Genomic DNA, 12,695 nt, shown 5'->3' with positions numbered 1-12,695 from the left:
TCTTTCTTGATGTGCCTTGAGCAAATTTCACCCACTGCCATCCCTAATTTACATTCTATTGCACAGTAACCAGGAGCATTCCAATGTTGTGCCAATCAGGTGGGGAGCTGAGGAGAAGGGGAATAGCTTGATATTGTGCAGTGATTGATAGGAAGCAGTATCTTGCAATTGTTGGTACAGTTTTGTATTTCAGAAAATGCTGGAATGAACAGTGCAGTGCTTTAGTAAATAAATAATTTCAATCAGTTGCCAAGGTGCTTGATGCATTTTAATGCCTTGTCTAAGTTCAAGATGGAGGGAGCCAATATTCTGTAATTTCTCAGGACATGTTTCTGTTTGTTTTTAATTTTTGCTTTTCAATTTTTGCTTTGCACATTTTAATACTTTTCAATGTCAAAGGAACAGAAGAGTAAACGGATAGCAGTAGCACTATGTAAGTCTTGGCACATCTGTAATTATTATTATTATTATTATTATTTATTAAATTTATATACTGCCCTTCATCCAAAGAACATGTTTAAGAACATAATAATGTGGTTTTCACAAGGTCAGACCATTGTAAAGTGAGTATTGTAACACTGACTGGAACTCACTTTCCAGTGTTTCAGATTATCTTTTCCTCATCCTAATGGGAGACTGAATGAATCTGGAACTTTTTCCATGAAAATAATGTTCTTTATCACTGAGCTATGGATCAGTTTGTATCTCCCTGTATGAGTAAATGGGACCACTTGGTAACAGTTACACAAATCAAGAATAGGGCTTCATTTTATAATTGCTTGGAGTGAGCTCTATATGAGGAGAGGGAAAGAAGTGTCTTTGTTGGGACTGAAATGCCCCTCTCAATAAGGTATTCCTTTATGAAGGGATGTGGGCAGTGCATGAGGATGTGAAGCTGTGTGGTAGAAATGCAACTGTTCAATTAAATTAGAATGCATTTAGGGTGTTGTTCCCAAATGCATTCAGGAACCCACTAAATATGCCCATACCTTCCAACATTTCACAGGTGAAAACAGGAGCATGCTTCTAACATCCCAATTCTAACTCGGTGACCCTAGTCATTGCTCCACCATTGCCCATCTGTCAAAGGCTCCTTGCTATCAGCTGCAGTCTGCTTTAGCCTATCCTCCACTGAACGAGACCCAAAATGTGGTGCCTGACAATGCAACCATGGGCAAAATGACAGGCTGCACACTGCATGCTTACTATCAGTGCTCATTAATAATAATAATTAATAATTATATGCACGTGAACTAGAGAAGAGGTGCATCATTGCACAGTCCACTTTTGATACTGGGTCTGAAGAGGTAGGTGGAACTCTGAAGAATGCAAACATGAGTACCTCATGCTACCAAATTGCTAGGATGCTGGGCCGGCCCTACCATTGGGGGTAGGGGATACTGCAATTTATGGGAGGTGCTTGACCCCACCACTATTCCTTTAGAAATAAATAAAGCTCCCCTTTTCCCTTCTATTATGCACTGCCTCCACTCCTTTAGAACCCCCTTTTGTGGGGCTGACAGGGCTGTTTGTACCATACCCCCTGCCTCCACCTCACCTGCAACCCACAGCCCTCAGGTGTTGTGAGCCCTCACAGTCATCAGCTTCTTAGTAACATCCAAGGGCCGGTCCAGCCAGCTGCTTTATGCAGAAAGAGGGGGACCACCGTGCCATATGCCTCAGGCGGCAAATTGCCTTGGGTCTGTTCTGTGATAATATGGACTGTCCCTCATAAATAAGGAAAGAGGAAGCGCTTTAACGGTTGTGGGTTGTTGTGTTTCCAGCGCGTGTTGGGGGTGGTTTGGTCAGCGCTGCTCAGCTTGAGGAAAATTTCTTGGGCCCGAGACGGAGGGTCTTTTTCCACGCAGGCGCAGACGGCCTTGTGCGCGTTTATTTGAACCCTTTCGGCGATAGCCGAGCACGGCCAGAACAGCAGCAGCAAAAGCCTCTCTTCACCTCCTGAGGCAAGAGCCAACCCCGCCGAGACTTAGACGGAAGACGCAGCCAGCAGGCCCTTCCCCACCTGGAGAGAGGCTCTGAGGCGGCAAGCGCCGCCAGCTGCCCCGGCCAGCCAGGTGTCTCTCCCCGCTGTCCGGAGGGCTGGCTGGGAAGGAGGCGCCACAATTTATGGCACCGCATTGAGCATCCGCTGGCTCCTTCGTCCTCCCTCAGCCTCCTCTTGGCGCTCCCACACGCAGCGGCGGAGGCAGCAGCAGCAGCAGCTCCGCCCCGCCTCGCTCCGCCTTCCTCTTGCCCGGCAGCGCGCGCGCCAGGCTCGGAGGCCGCCGGTGCCTTGGCAATCTCGGCGCCTTGGCTGAAGGCAGGTGCGGGAAAGGAGCCCGGCTCCCCTTGGCTCTCCACAGCCCAGGCGCCGGCGGCGCACCCGCCTTCCCCCCGGGGAAAGAGAAGGAAGGAGAGGAAAGGAAGCGTCGTGCGTCTCCGTGCGCTTCGCGGTGTGTGTGTGTTTTGGAGAGCCGTGGCGCGCGCCTGTCTTTGGCCGAAAGTATCCCGGGGAAAGGGGTGGGGATCTATAGAGCCTGCGGCCGGGGAAAAAAGGATGCATGATGCGAGAGGGTGGATGGGGTTCCTCGCCCAGCAGGTCTGGGGGAAACGAAAGAGAATCGCCAGAACAGAAAGCATCTGGCTCCGCGCGCTGCTGGTGCCTCTGATTGGCCGGAGCTCTCCAAGGTCCCGCGCATCGCTTTCTCAGCTCTGCTTCACGAGACGCTTTTTAACTGCAAGGCTCCGACCCGCAAGCGGAGACCTTCCGCGCGCAAAACACACACACACACACATGTGCGCTCTGGCTCGCTCCCCAAGAGTGTGGGTGTGCGCTGGATGCGACACACGCCGAGCATGGAGCCTGGGTGTTGTTGTTGTGTTTTATGCATGCAAAGCATGTGCTCTGCCCATGAGCTGTGGCCCCCCTCGCAAAATAAAAGGGGCTCTCGTCTTTTGCATGTTAGGTAGGGCCCATCCTCTGACCAGCAGGAGTTCTCAAAGGGCCCAGCTACCCAGAGATCCTTGGAACCGGAGACACCAAGAATCCAAACCCGCATGCAAACCGTGCGCTCTGCCTGTAAACCCTTCCTGGGAATGTGGGTGTGCTCAGTGAAAAATGCTAAAGGAAAGGGGGCCAGACAATGAATATGTATCTGTGTTGGGATGCGGGGTGGGATGGTTCATTAATTACAGGAAATAGCTTCTTGAATGAGAGCTAATGAATTTGAAGGAGGATAACCTGTGTACGAGCTGGAGGGATTTTTTACTTGACCCAATGTTTCACGGTTGCGATGGGAGGTGGGGGGAAAACAGAATTGCAGAGCAAAGCTGCAGGAAGGGGTTGATTAGTACAGATGCAGGTGTGTGCCAGGGAGAGAAAGAGAGAATGGCATGGAAGGGCTGTGTGGGTTTTGTGTGGCAGAGTAAGCAAAGGGGGAGAGAATGCATCGATTTCGGGTGTTACAAAGAACTGCGGAAGGAACTGATTGTCTGCCTCACTCCCATTAGTGAAAAGAGGCTCTGTATGGGAGAGAGAGAGAGAGCCTTCCATCCACAGCAGTGAGCATCATAAGAGGCGTTTGGATAAGGAGTTGATTGTGCAAAAAGAGAGAGAGAGAGAGAGAGAGGAGGCAACCGAGGGTGTGATCATATCTACGACATGAGGTGTCATGATGGCGAGGCATGAGTGAGCAGGAACTGGCATTGTGTGTGGGGGGGGGGGGAATGAGCACCCCCAAGGAATATGTGGAAAGTGTGTTGTGTTGTTGGGTGGGTAAACTGCAGAGGTGATAAAGTGCATGTGAGAGAGGAATGGTGTACACACGGCGACAGTGTGTCGTCATTAAATGTGCAACTTATTGCAGCCGCCGTTGTGATGGGTGAACACAAGGGGTTACTGCAAGTGTAAGAAACAGAAGGGGATTTGTGTTTTTTTTTTTTGGGGGGGGGTGTTCTCCCTGTGCCTTACTAAGACTGAAATGCATTTGCTGCAAGTAATGAGGAAAGTGTGTGTGTGTGTGCTCGTGGATTTGCATTTCTGTGTCTACAGGTTTGGAGATGAAAGGTGAACACATGAAGAGAGCAACTATGTGTGTAAAGTGGGGGGGGGGGCTGTTGCTGAGGCCACTGTGAGAAGTTGATCATCTGTGCGCCCAATGGCATATACGGCATGCATAGAGAGGGAATGGAAATCTCCCAGAGATATTATATTTTCCAAAAGTTCCTGGAGCCACAGCCATCCAGTCTGTGGCTTGGAGGAGAGTTTTTGTTTCTGCATTTCATATAGTCTTTAGAGAACGGCTATTGGCAGGGGTGGTGAAGGTACAAATCCCAAAGAGGACGAGAGATAGATGAGCTGTAGCTATGGACAGGTAATTGTCTGTATGATTTAAGAGTTAAAATGTTCTCAGAAAGGAGTATCCTCTGGTCTGTGATTGTGAGGTTATGTGGTTAATATTAGTATGGGGGGGGGGGCGGGAATCATGTCTGTCCATCTCAAGGGGAAAGGCAACTGCTGGATTGACCACACATACGGGAAGGGTAGGAGCTGTGCCAGTGGGGAGGAAAAAGTGACCAGCTGCGTTGCTGGAAGACTGGACAAGGCTGTGTGTGCTTGTCTGAACACACAAAATACACCTAAGAGCCAGGAGTGAATAGCAGAGTGGTCCCTACAAGTGTCAGCAGGAGAGAGACATTGAGCTAAGGAGATCCCTCTTCAACATCCTTCTTAGATGAAATTGATGGCCAGCCCCTTTCCTTCTTCTCTCCCTCTCTCCCCCTCCCACCCCACGCTCTCTGTGCTGCCCCCCTCCTCATGCATATATATATATATATATATATATTGCCAAAACAGCAGCAAATAAAAAATAAATAAATAGCCACTTGCTTATTTATTATGGCTGATACAATGATAAACAGCACCGACTGTCTAGTCATTTGCAAAACAAGTGAAGCAGATATATATAATGGAAGATGGACTGCTGATTTAACAGGCATGCTTTTAAAGTGGGCTCTCAGACCTTTTAAATATATAAAGAAAGAGAGAGAGAGATTAAAACCTTTTTGTCCTTTCCCCCCTCCATTTAATAAGGTGGGAATACAGTGTTGCACCGCTCATCAATAAATGCAACGCCCTCTCCTCTAAGAAAGAAAAAAAAAATACCTGATCGGGGTTTTTAAAAATTAAAATCACGTTTTGGTCACAGGTGCCCCAACTGAGCTATTAAAACAAGGGCGGAGGAGCGGGGGGTGAAGAAGGGAAGGAGACTTAAAGCAAGGCAGACTGATATGGCAATAAATCCTTAATAAATAGCAGGTCATTTTGGCACATACAGTCTTGGCAGCGTCCTGCTGTTATAAGTGTCCATAGGATTTTCTCCGGGTGCGGGAAAGACCTGGAGAGCACACGAATGGTAGACTCAAATAAATAAAATAAACGGGGAGCTCGGGGTGGAGGTGTTGGGGGGGGGACACAAAAACAACCTTTGCTGCAGCCAAAGAGAGAAGCGCTTTAGTTCAAAAGCAAAATCCTTAACACCACCATTATTTGTATTTATTTATGGTTACTTAGCGCCCCCTCCCCCATTTTCGTATATCCCAACCTACTTATTTCCTAGCATCGAATCCTTTCTTTGGCTACTAAAGGGGGAAAAGACGGGATTATTTTCCTTTTTTCCTCTACCAAGGAAGGCTGCAGATACATATATAGATATATACGTACGGATGAAATCCAAAATAAGGCACCAACAAGGCTAAGAGCAGTTTCTTCTAACCCATTAGGTAGGCAAAGGGGAGGCGATAGGGAGAACACCCCCACCCCAGCTCTCTCGAACGGATCTCCATCAAAAACGTCCCGAAATGCCAACCTTTCGTCAAACCACCTTGCCAGCTTCCGACCCGCTCCCCGAAACGCTCCTTATTCCCATTGCCCCATCTCCTTCCAACGAAGGTGTGCTGGGAGGAAGGAAGGTGGCTGGGGGGGGGGGGGTAAGGAAAGAGACATGCAAGAAGAGGATCGATTCCCCCCTCCCCTCTCTCCCCCCCCCCCCATCCGCGAGTCTCCAAAACGCCAGCGAGACCTGCCTCCCCTCCCTCCCTTTCTCTCTCCCCCCACCCCACGCCCGATCGCGAATAAATCACCACCGGCAGCCTTTCAACTTCCTAACCAGCCACCATCGCGCCGAGATCGTCTACCTCTTGCTCCCCCCCAAAAAAAAAAAAAATGAGGAAAACGCCGCACGCCAAGCCGGAGCGCCTTCTCGCGCCTTCTCCTGCCTCCTCGACGGACCAGAGCGTCCCTAACCCGGGTCCTTAACGCCCGCAGCCTCCCCGATCTCCTCCGCTGCCGCTGCCGCCGCCGCCGCCACCTGTCCCCTCCCCAAGCCAGCTATTTACCTGCACGGCTGTTCCTTTCCGCTCGCAAGGACGGCTCTCGAGGCATGTGTTGGCCAAAGAGAATTTCCCTTAGGTTCCTTTTCTCTTTCTCTCTCTCTCTCTCCCTTTCCTTCTCTTCTTCTTCCTTCCTCCCTTCCCTCCTCCCCTGAATAAGGCAGGATCGGCGGGGGTGGGGGGAGAGAGAGAGAAAGAGACGAAGCAGGGGGTAGAAAGGGAGGGGGGTCTTTAAAAAAAAAAAAAGTGCCGTCCGTTGCCTTTTCAGCAGCGTCAGGCTCCGGCTTCTCTCTATCTCGCAGAACCGGGGAGGAGAGGCAAGCGAAAAGGAGGGCTGGCGGGGGCCCACGTGACCGCCTGGTTGCTGTCTGTCTGCAAGAGGAGGGAGGAGCCGTCCTCTCTGCAGCATCGTGGACAGTAGCCGCTCCCTCCTTCCTTCCCTCCCTCCCTCCCTCTTTCCACGGCAGCCTCCATCTCTCCATCACAGCCAGGCTGGAGCAAAAAGGGGAGAGACAGGTCCGCGCTTCATCTTCGGGGGGGGGTGGACTTGGGAGCGGGGGACGCAGGGTAGAACGAAATGCAATTTATAGATTGGATCCAAAACAGCCCCTTTGTTCCTTTTTTCCCCCTTTCTCTTTTTTGCACCAAATTCTGATCTTCTCTTCAAAGCCGGTGACGTGATCGTGCTTTCTAACACGCCCCCTCCCCGAGCCTTTTCCACAGCAGGGATCCTGTATATAGAGATGTGTCCTGCTGCTGCAGGTTCCCCCCCACCCCACCCCCAGAAAATGGAAACCTCGTGGAGCTTTGCCTAGCGGTCGGTGGGTAGCAGAGGATGGGAACTGAGGAGGCACCCCCCCCCCCAATATTCCCCGCCTTCAGACCGGCTCTGGGTTTCCACAAGAGGCACGCAGGCACGCACCCCTCCCGTTACACACACACCCTGTTGTGTTTATGTATGGATCAAGGCAAACACGCAACTTTATTTACAGAAAGAAAAGATGAAGACGCAAGTGGACCTTCCTTTACACAGGGATGTTGAATGTTCCAGCACGTGCTCAGACAGCATTTGTGTGTGTGTGTGTGAGAGAGAGAGAGAGAGAGAGAGAGAAGTTTCCCTGCAACTCAATGGATTAATGTTATAGATGGAACCATCTTCTCTTGCGTCTTCTGCCAGGAGAATCAGTAGAAAGCCAAGTGAGAGATGAGAATAAGAAGAGCTCTCCTGTAAAGTCTACCTAAAGGTAAAGGGACCCCTGACCATTACGTCCAGTCGTGACCGACTCTGGGGTTGCGGCGCTCATCTTGTTTTATTGGCTGAGGGAGCCGGCATACAGCTTCCGGGTCATGAGACCAGCATGACTAAGCAGCTTCTGACAAACCAGAGCAGCGCACGGAAACGTCGTTTACCTTCCCGCCGGAGCGGTACCTATTTATCTACTTGCCCTTTGACGTGCTTTCGAACTGCTAGGTTGGCAGGAGCAGGGACCGAGGAACGGGAGCTCACCCTGTCGCGGGGATTCGAACCGCCAACCTTCTAATCGGCAAGTCCTAGGCTCTGTGGTTTAACCCACAGCGCCACCTGCGTCCCCAAAGTCTACCTAGTTCACCCTTATCACCAGTCATACAGATACCTTTGGGGACCTCTGACAAGAATGACATGAAGGCACCAGTCATCTTGTGTCGCTTGCCTCCAAAATCTGGTACTTTGAGAAGTATACAGCCTCTGAATGTGGCAGTACTATTGGACTAGCATGGCTAACAGCCTATCAGCTATGAATATGCCTCATTTTAAAACCCAGATAATTGCTGGGGTGCTTGTCAGCTCTTGATGTGCAAAGGATCCTACCTTAGGACTAGCCCTTTGGCTGCATCTTCTGGTCTCTCCTCTGCCATTGTGAGTCTTCAAAATGTTTTGTCCCCCATAAAGCCCAAACAACTTTCTTCCAGCAAAATAATTCCAAAGCGGAAATAAATCAACCTAGCCACTCTGACAGCTGGATCTTCCTTGTTTTAGGTTGTCAGGCTGGGATGGGATATTCTAGCACCGGATTTGAAAACTTAACTCTTTGCTACCACATATATACACTGGCAGAACAGTGAACTGCAAGCTCTGATGCATAAAACTCTTTACTCACCCCAGTTCCAACTGGATGCCTGCAAGATTCAGCAACCCAAATAAGCACAAAATTTGAAAAGACTGACTTGCAAAAAATCGGAATCCAATTTTTGTGGCGATGCCTTTGCCAGGTCTCAAAGGAAGACAGTCGAGTCCAATCACTTTGAAAATTCGGTTTCATACAGGATATCCAAGTTCATAGAGTGAAATCAGGGGTTTGCCTCAATTCTATTTTTCCATGTTTGCACACACACCAATCTGCATTTTAGTGGTAACGCAATTTAGCGGTTCTTGAAACACCATATTGGAACAGTGCCTGGACAATCACAGAGCACCACAACGGTCCCGCTTGCTGTCCTCCTTAATTCTTACCTAGCTCTGTTTCCCTCCTCAAGCTCTGCTTGTGTCTAAATTGTGCTCCTTGATCTAGGCTGGAGTCTTCAACTACAAAGACACTGTCCTGAGCTAGCAACCTTGCCTAGACAGATGGTACCACTCCTTGCCTCCGCTGTGCTTTTAGACTAGCACTTCACCTTTGATCTGAAAATCAGATATGAGAGCTTGGACTGTTTTTGTCAACATGGCTCAGTGGAGGAACACATGCATTGGAGGATAAGGCTCTCAGTGGCTAGGCTCCTAACCCTGATGAATGTAAAGTAAAGTAAAGGTACCCCTGCCCAACCCTGATGAATGTGTTCTACCTCAATTATCAGAGGCAGTATTCTTCTGAATACTGGTGGCCTGGAGGTTCTGGAGATAAGAGTGTTGTTGTGCTGAGATCCTTCTTTATATATATAAGGTAAAGGTACCCCTGCCCATACGGGCCAGTCTTGCCAGACTCTAGGGTTGTGCGCTCATCTCACTCTATAGGCTGGGAGCCAGCACTGTCCGCATATCATTTTCAACAATAATTAAACATACTTTTACATCTTATACAATTTTTTGACTTCCATCAATCATATCTGAAAATTTTCCAATCTGTTCACTTAATTTACATTTCTTATTTTCACTATTACTTTTAAATCTCATAACTAATATCTCTTTTCTTTCTCTTCTTTGCAATATATTCATATATTTCTCCTTACAAAACTTCTTGCAGTCCTACTAGCGTAATTTGTTGATTACAGTTGCTCTTCAAATAATTCATATATTTCTTTCAATCTTCTGTAAATCTCTGGTCCCGCAGGTTTCGAATCCTTCCTGTCATTTTATCCAATTCTGCGTAGTCCGTTAATTTTATCTGCCATTCTTCTTTCATCGCTATTTCTTCTTGCTTCCATTTCTGAGCCAAGAATACTCTTCCCACTGTTGTTGCATATAGCGCTCAGATCTTTCTTGCATGCTTCCCCATGGCATATGATTGGCCACTGGACTAGATGGGCCACTGGTCTGATCCAGCGGGCTCTTCTTATGTTCTTGTACAGAAGGCCACAGGTTTAATCCCTGGCATACGCAGGTACAACTGGGAATGCTCCCGTTGTTGAATTGTTTCTTTAAATGTAAAGGTTCATCATTGTTTCACCCGATGTGTATATCTTTAAGGGGCCAGAGCAAGGGCCAGAGCAAAATAACGAGATCCAGCTTTACAGCTGTGAAACATAGCAGGTGCTGCTGAGTTGCATTGATTAAGCTGTGTCAGGAATTGGGTGTAGTATATAAGGAGCAGCACCTAGCTCTGCCATTACCCTGGGGGATGGGTTGGTGGTTGGGTCTGGTTTGTTTGTAGATGTATTTAGTGTAAAGGGAGCTTTTGTTTTTGTAATTAAAGCCTTGTTTAAGTTATTTTTGAGTCCCTTTTTAATGCATGGTCTCCCCAGCAAGCTCTCTGCAGCGCTACCATACTGCAAAAAGCCAACACCAGTCAGAGTAGGCTATACTGAGCAAGAGTGACCTGTGGTCTGACTTGGTATAAGGAAGCTCATTGTATTTCTGTATTCTTACCATCTTCTTGTGCAAACAGTCCTAGAAGAATTTGCCCACAATTTCGACACACTTTGCTTCCAGCTGGCCAACCTCTGAGCATAGGCATAAAATAGGAATGAGGATACTCCAGTAACATTAATCAAGGACAACATTACTCTGTTCCATTAATTTATTTGTGTTTAGATGGAGGAGAGGAGGAGGAGGAAGCAGCTGGGGCTTGCAAAGACTCTGCTGATATTCTTGAAAGTTTACACCAATCTGGATTTATTGTACTGCTCTAGAGGAACCATTCTTATGACTCGGCAAAGTGAGGGGCACAACCTTTTGTAATTGGTGGGCATACTGTGATTGTTGAGGAAGTGCCGTGGGCACCAGCCACAAAAAGGCTGCCTTGGGGGCATGACACAAAGCTGGATTTAGGTTTGATGAGGCCCTAAGCTACTGAAGGTGATAGGGCCCTTTAAATGTCAAGCTGCCATTTGTCAACAACAAATTGTGGCTGTTTTTTTGTGTTGAATATATGCTATATGGTAATTTATGGACCTAATATTTGCACATAACAAAATATGGATTTTATCAAAGTAATTGTTGAACTGAAATACAGTGGTACCTCAGGTTACATACGCTTCAGGTTACATACACTTCAGGTTACAGACTCCGCTAACCCAGAAATATTACCTCAGGTTAAGAACTTTGCTTCAGGACAAGAACAGAAATCGTGCAGCGGCGGCGCAGCGGCAGCAGCAGGAGGCCCCATTAGCTAAAAGTGGTGCTTCAGGTTAAGAACAGTTTCAGGAGGGGCCACTAGGGGCGCATCAGAAGATGGCTGACAATAACATCTCTCGACCCACAGGAGGCTGTGATGGGAGTAAATAGCCTCCATACCCCCAGGATTGGGGGCTGCGTTTGCCTGCTGTGCCCTAGTACCACCCCCAAATTGTGGGGATGGAGGCACTAGGCAGAATGCCTTCCTGTGGATTTCGGTGCTCCTGGATGCTGTCTCTGATCCGCGCCGCTAGCTGCAAGAACTTCAAAAGGAATAATTAGGAAGAAGCGAATGCACATATTAAGGAAGGAAGGGGAGTAAAGACTGCTAACTGAAGAGTTCTCTGATAAACAAGACGAGTCGGAGAAAGAAGAATCAATCATGAGAGATATGCCAAGACTCGGTATGGCAAAGGGACTGGATAGGGAGGGGGGGGGACTTTCCCTTTCTTTCCTCTATGTGATTAAATAAGAATCCTCCCCTCACAAGTCAGAAATGCCGTTTAATGACTTAAGCTGTGGATTTACGACTGTGTGGAGATGAATTTTCTAACCAAAGCATGTTTTAAGAAGAGCGTGGAAAGTTTAAGAGCTTTGAATGACGCAGTTACAAATACCATCGCCATGATGGCCAGCTCTGTCGGAGGACTTGAGTCTGGGAGGTGGAAAAGAGATGTTTTTATATTGTGAGTGACTCCTCAGTGGGACTTAAGAATGACAGATCCTGAGATTAATGATGTAAAGAGCGATGTTATTTATGAAAGTGATGATATATGGAAACCATCTCCATACGAGGATTGGACAAATAGAAAAAATTACACAGATATAATGGTGTTTATCTGCTTAAGGAGAATATCAGAAGAGATCATAAAGAAAAAAGAAAAAATATACGAACAAGATGAGATGTGGAAACAGCAAGATAAAGACTGGATAAACTTTATTTGGACTGATTTGGACATTAACGCAGTAGCAAGAAGATGATCAGAATCCCCTTCTGGATCTTGAAATATCTGTCCCCTCAACAAAAAATTAAAATTCGGCTTTGTAATTCGGAATTTATGTGATGTGATTTGATTTGATTTGATTGGTCGGTTAATAAAAAATATTTATAGTCAAGAACAGTTTCAGGTTAAGAACGGACCTCCAGAACAAATTAAGTACTTAACCCGAGGTACCACTGTACAGTTAAGAAGAAGTATATTATAGTGAAGTATATTAATAGTGAAATAATTGTATGTAGGTTTTATTTTATTTGTTTTTTATCTTATATTCTGGAAATGTCCATCCAGTTTTTTTTCCTTTAATTTTTTTGGGGGCCCCCAAGACAGGGGGCCCCAAGCTATAACTTGTTTAGCTTATCCATAAATCTGGCACTGGTTGCCACATCTGAAAGGAGCAGGAAAAGAGATGGAATCACAAAATGTGATGGAAAGGCTACCTATACTTTTGCACTCACTTTCGGAGAGAAGCTCTTTTCACCTCTCCGCTCAGAACAGAT

At 47.4% G+C, this 12,695-nt stretch overlaps 1 protein-coding gene across 48 annotated transcripts in view; it reads right to left on the bottom strand.

Annotated features, from left to right (window-relative positions):
* The window catches only part of NRXN1 (neurexin 1), a 977,330-nt gene extending 970,575 nt beyond the window's left edge, over window positions 1-6,755 (bottom strand). For 26 of the 48 annotated variants that reach the window (XM_083432435.1, XM_083432438.1, XM_083432439.1 and 23 more), the window contains exon 1: window positions 6,397-6,755. The gene's annotated coding sequence lies outside the window, so the exon portion shown is untranslated. The remainder of the gene's footprint in view (window positions 1-6,396) is intronic. The other 22 variants (XM_083432451.1, XM_083432443.1, XM_083432452.1 and 19 more) reach the window with 2 other exon arrangements.
* Between the last annotated feature and the right edge of the window lie 5,940 nt (window positions 6,756-12,695).

Source organism: Podarcis tiliguerta (genome assembly GCF_965153285.1).
Source record: "Podarcis tiliguerta genome assembly, chromosome: 3".
Lineage (NCBI taxonomy): Eukaryota > Metazoa > Chordata > Lepidosauria > Squamata > Lacertidae > Podarcis > Podarcis tiliguerta.
The sequence above is the reverse complement of the archived record's forward strand: the minus strand, read 5'-3'. Positions and strand labels throughout refer to the sequence as shown.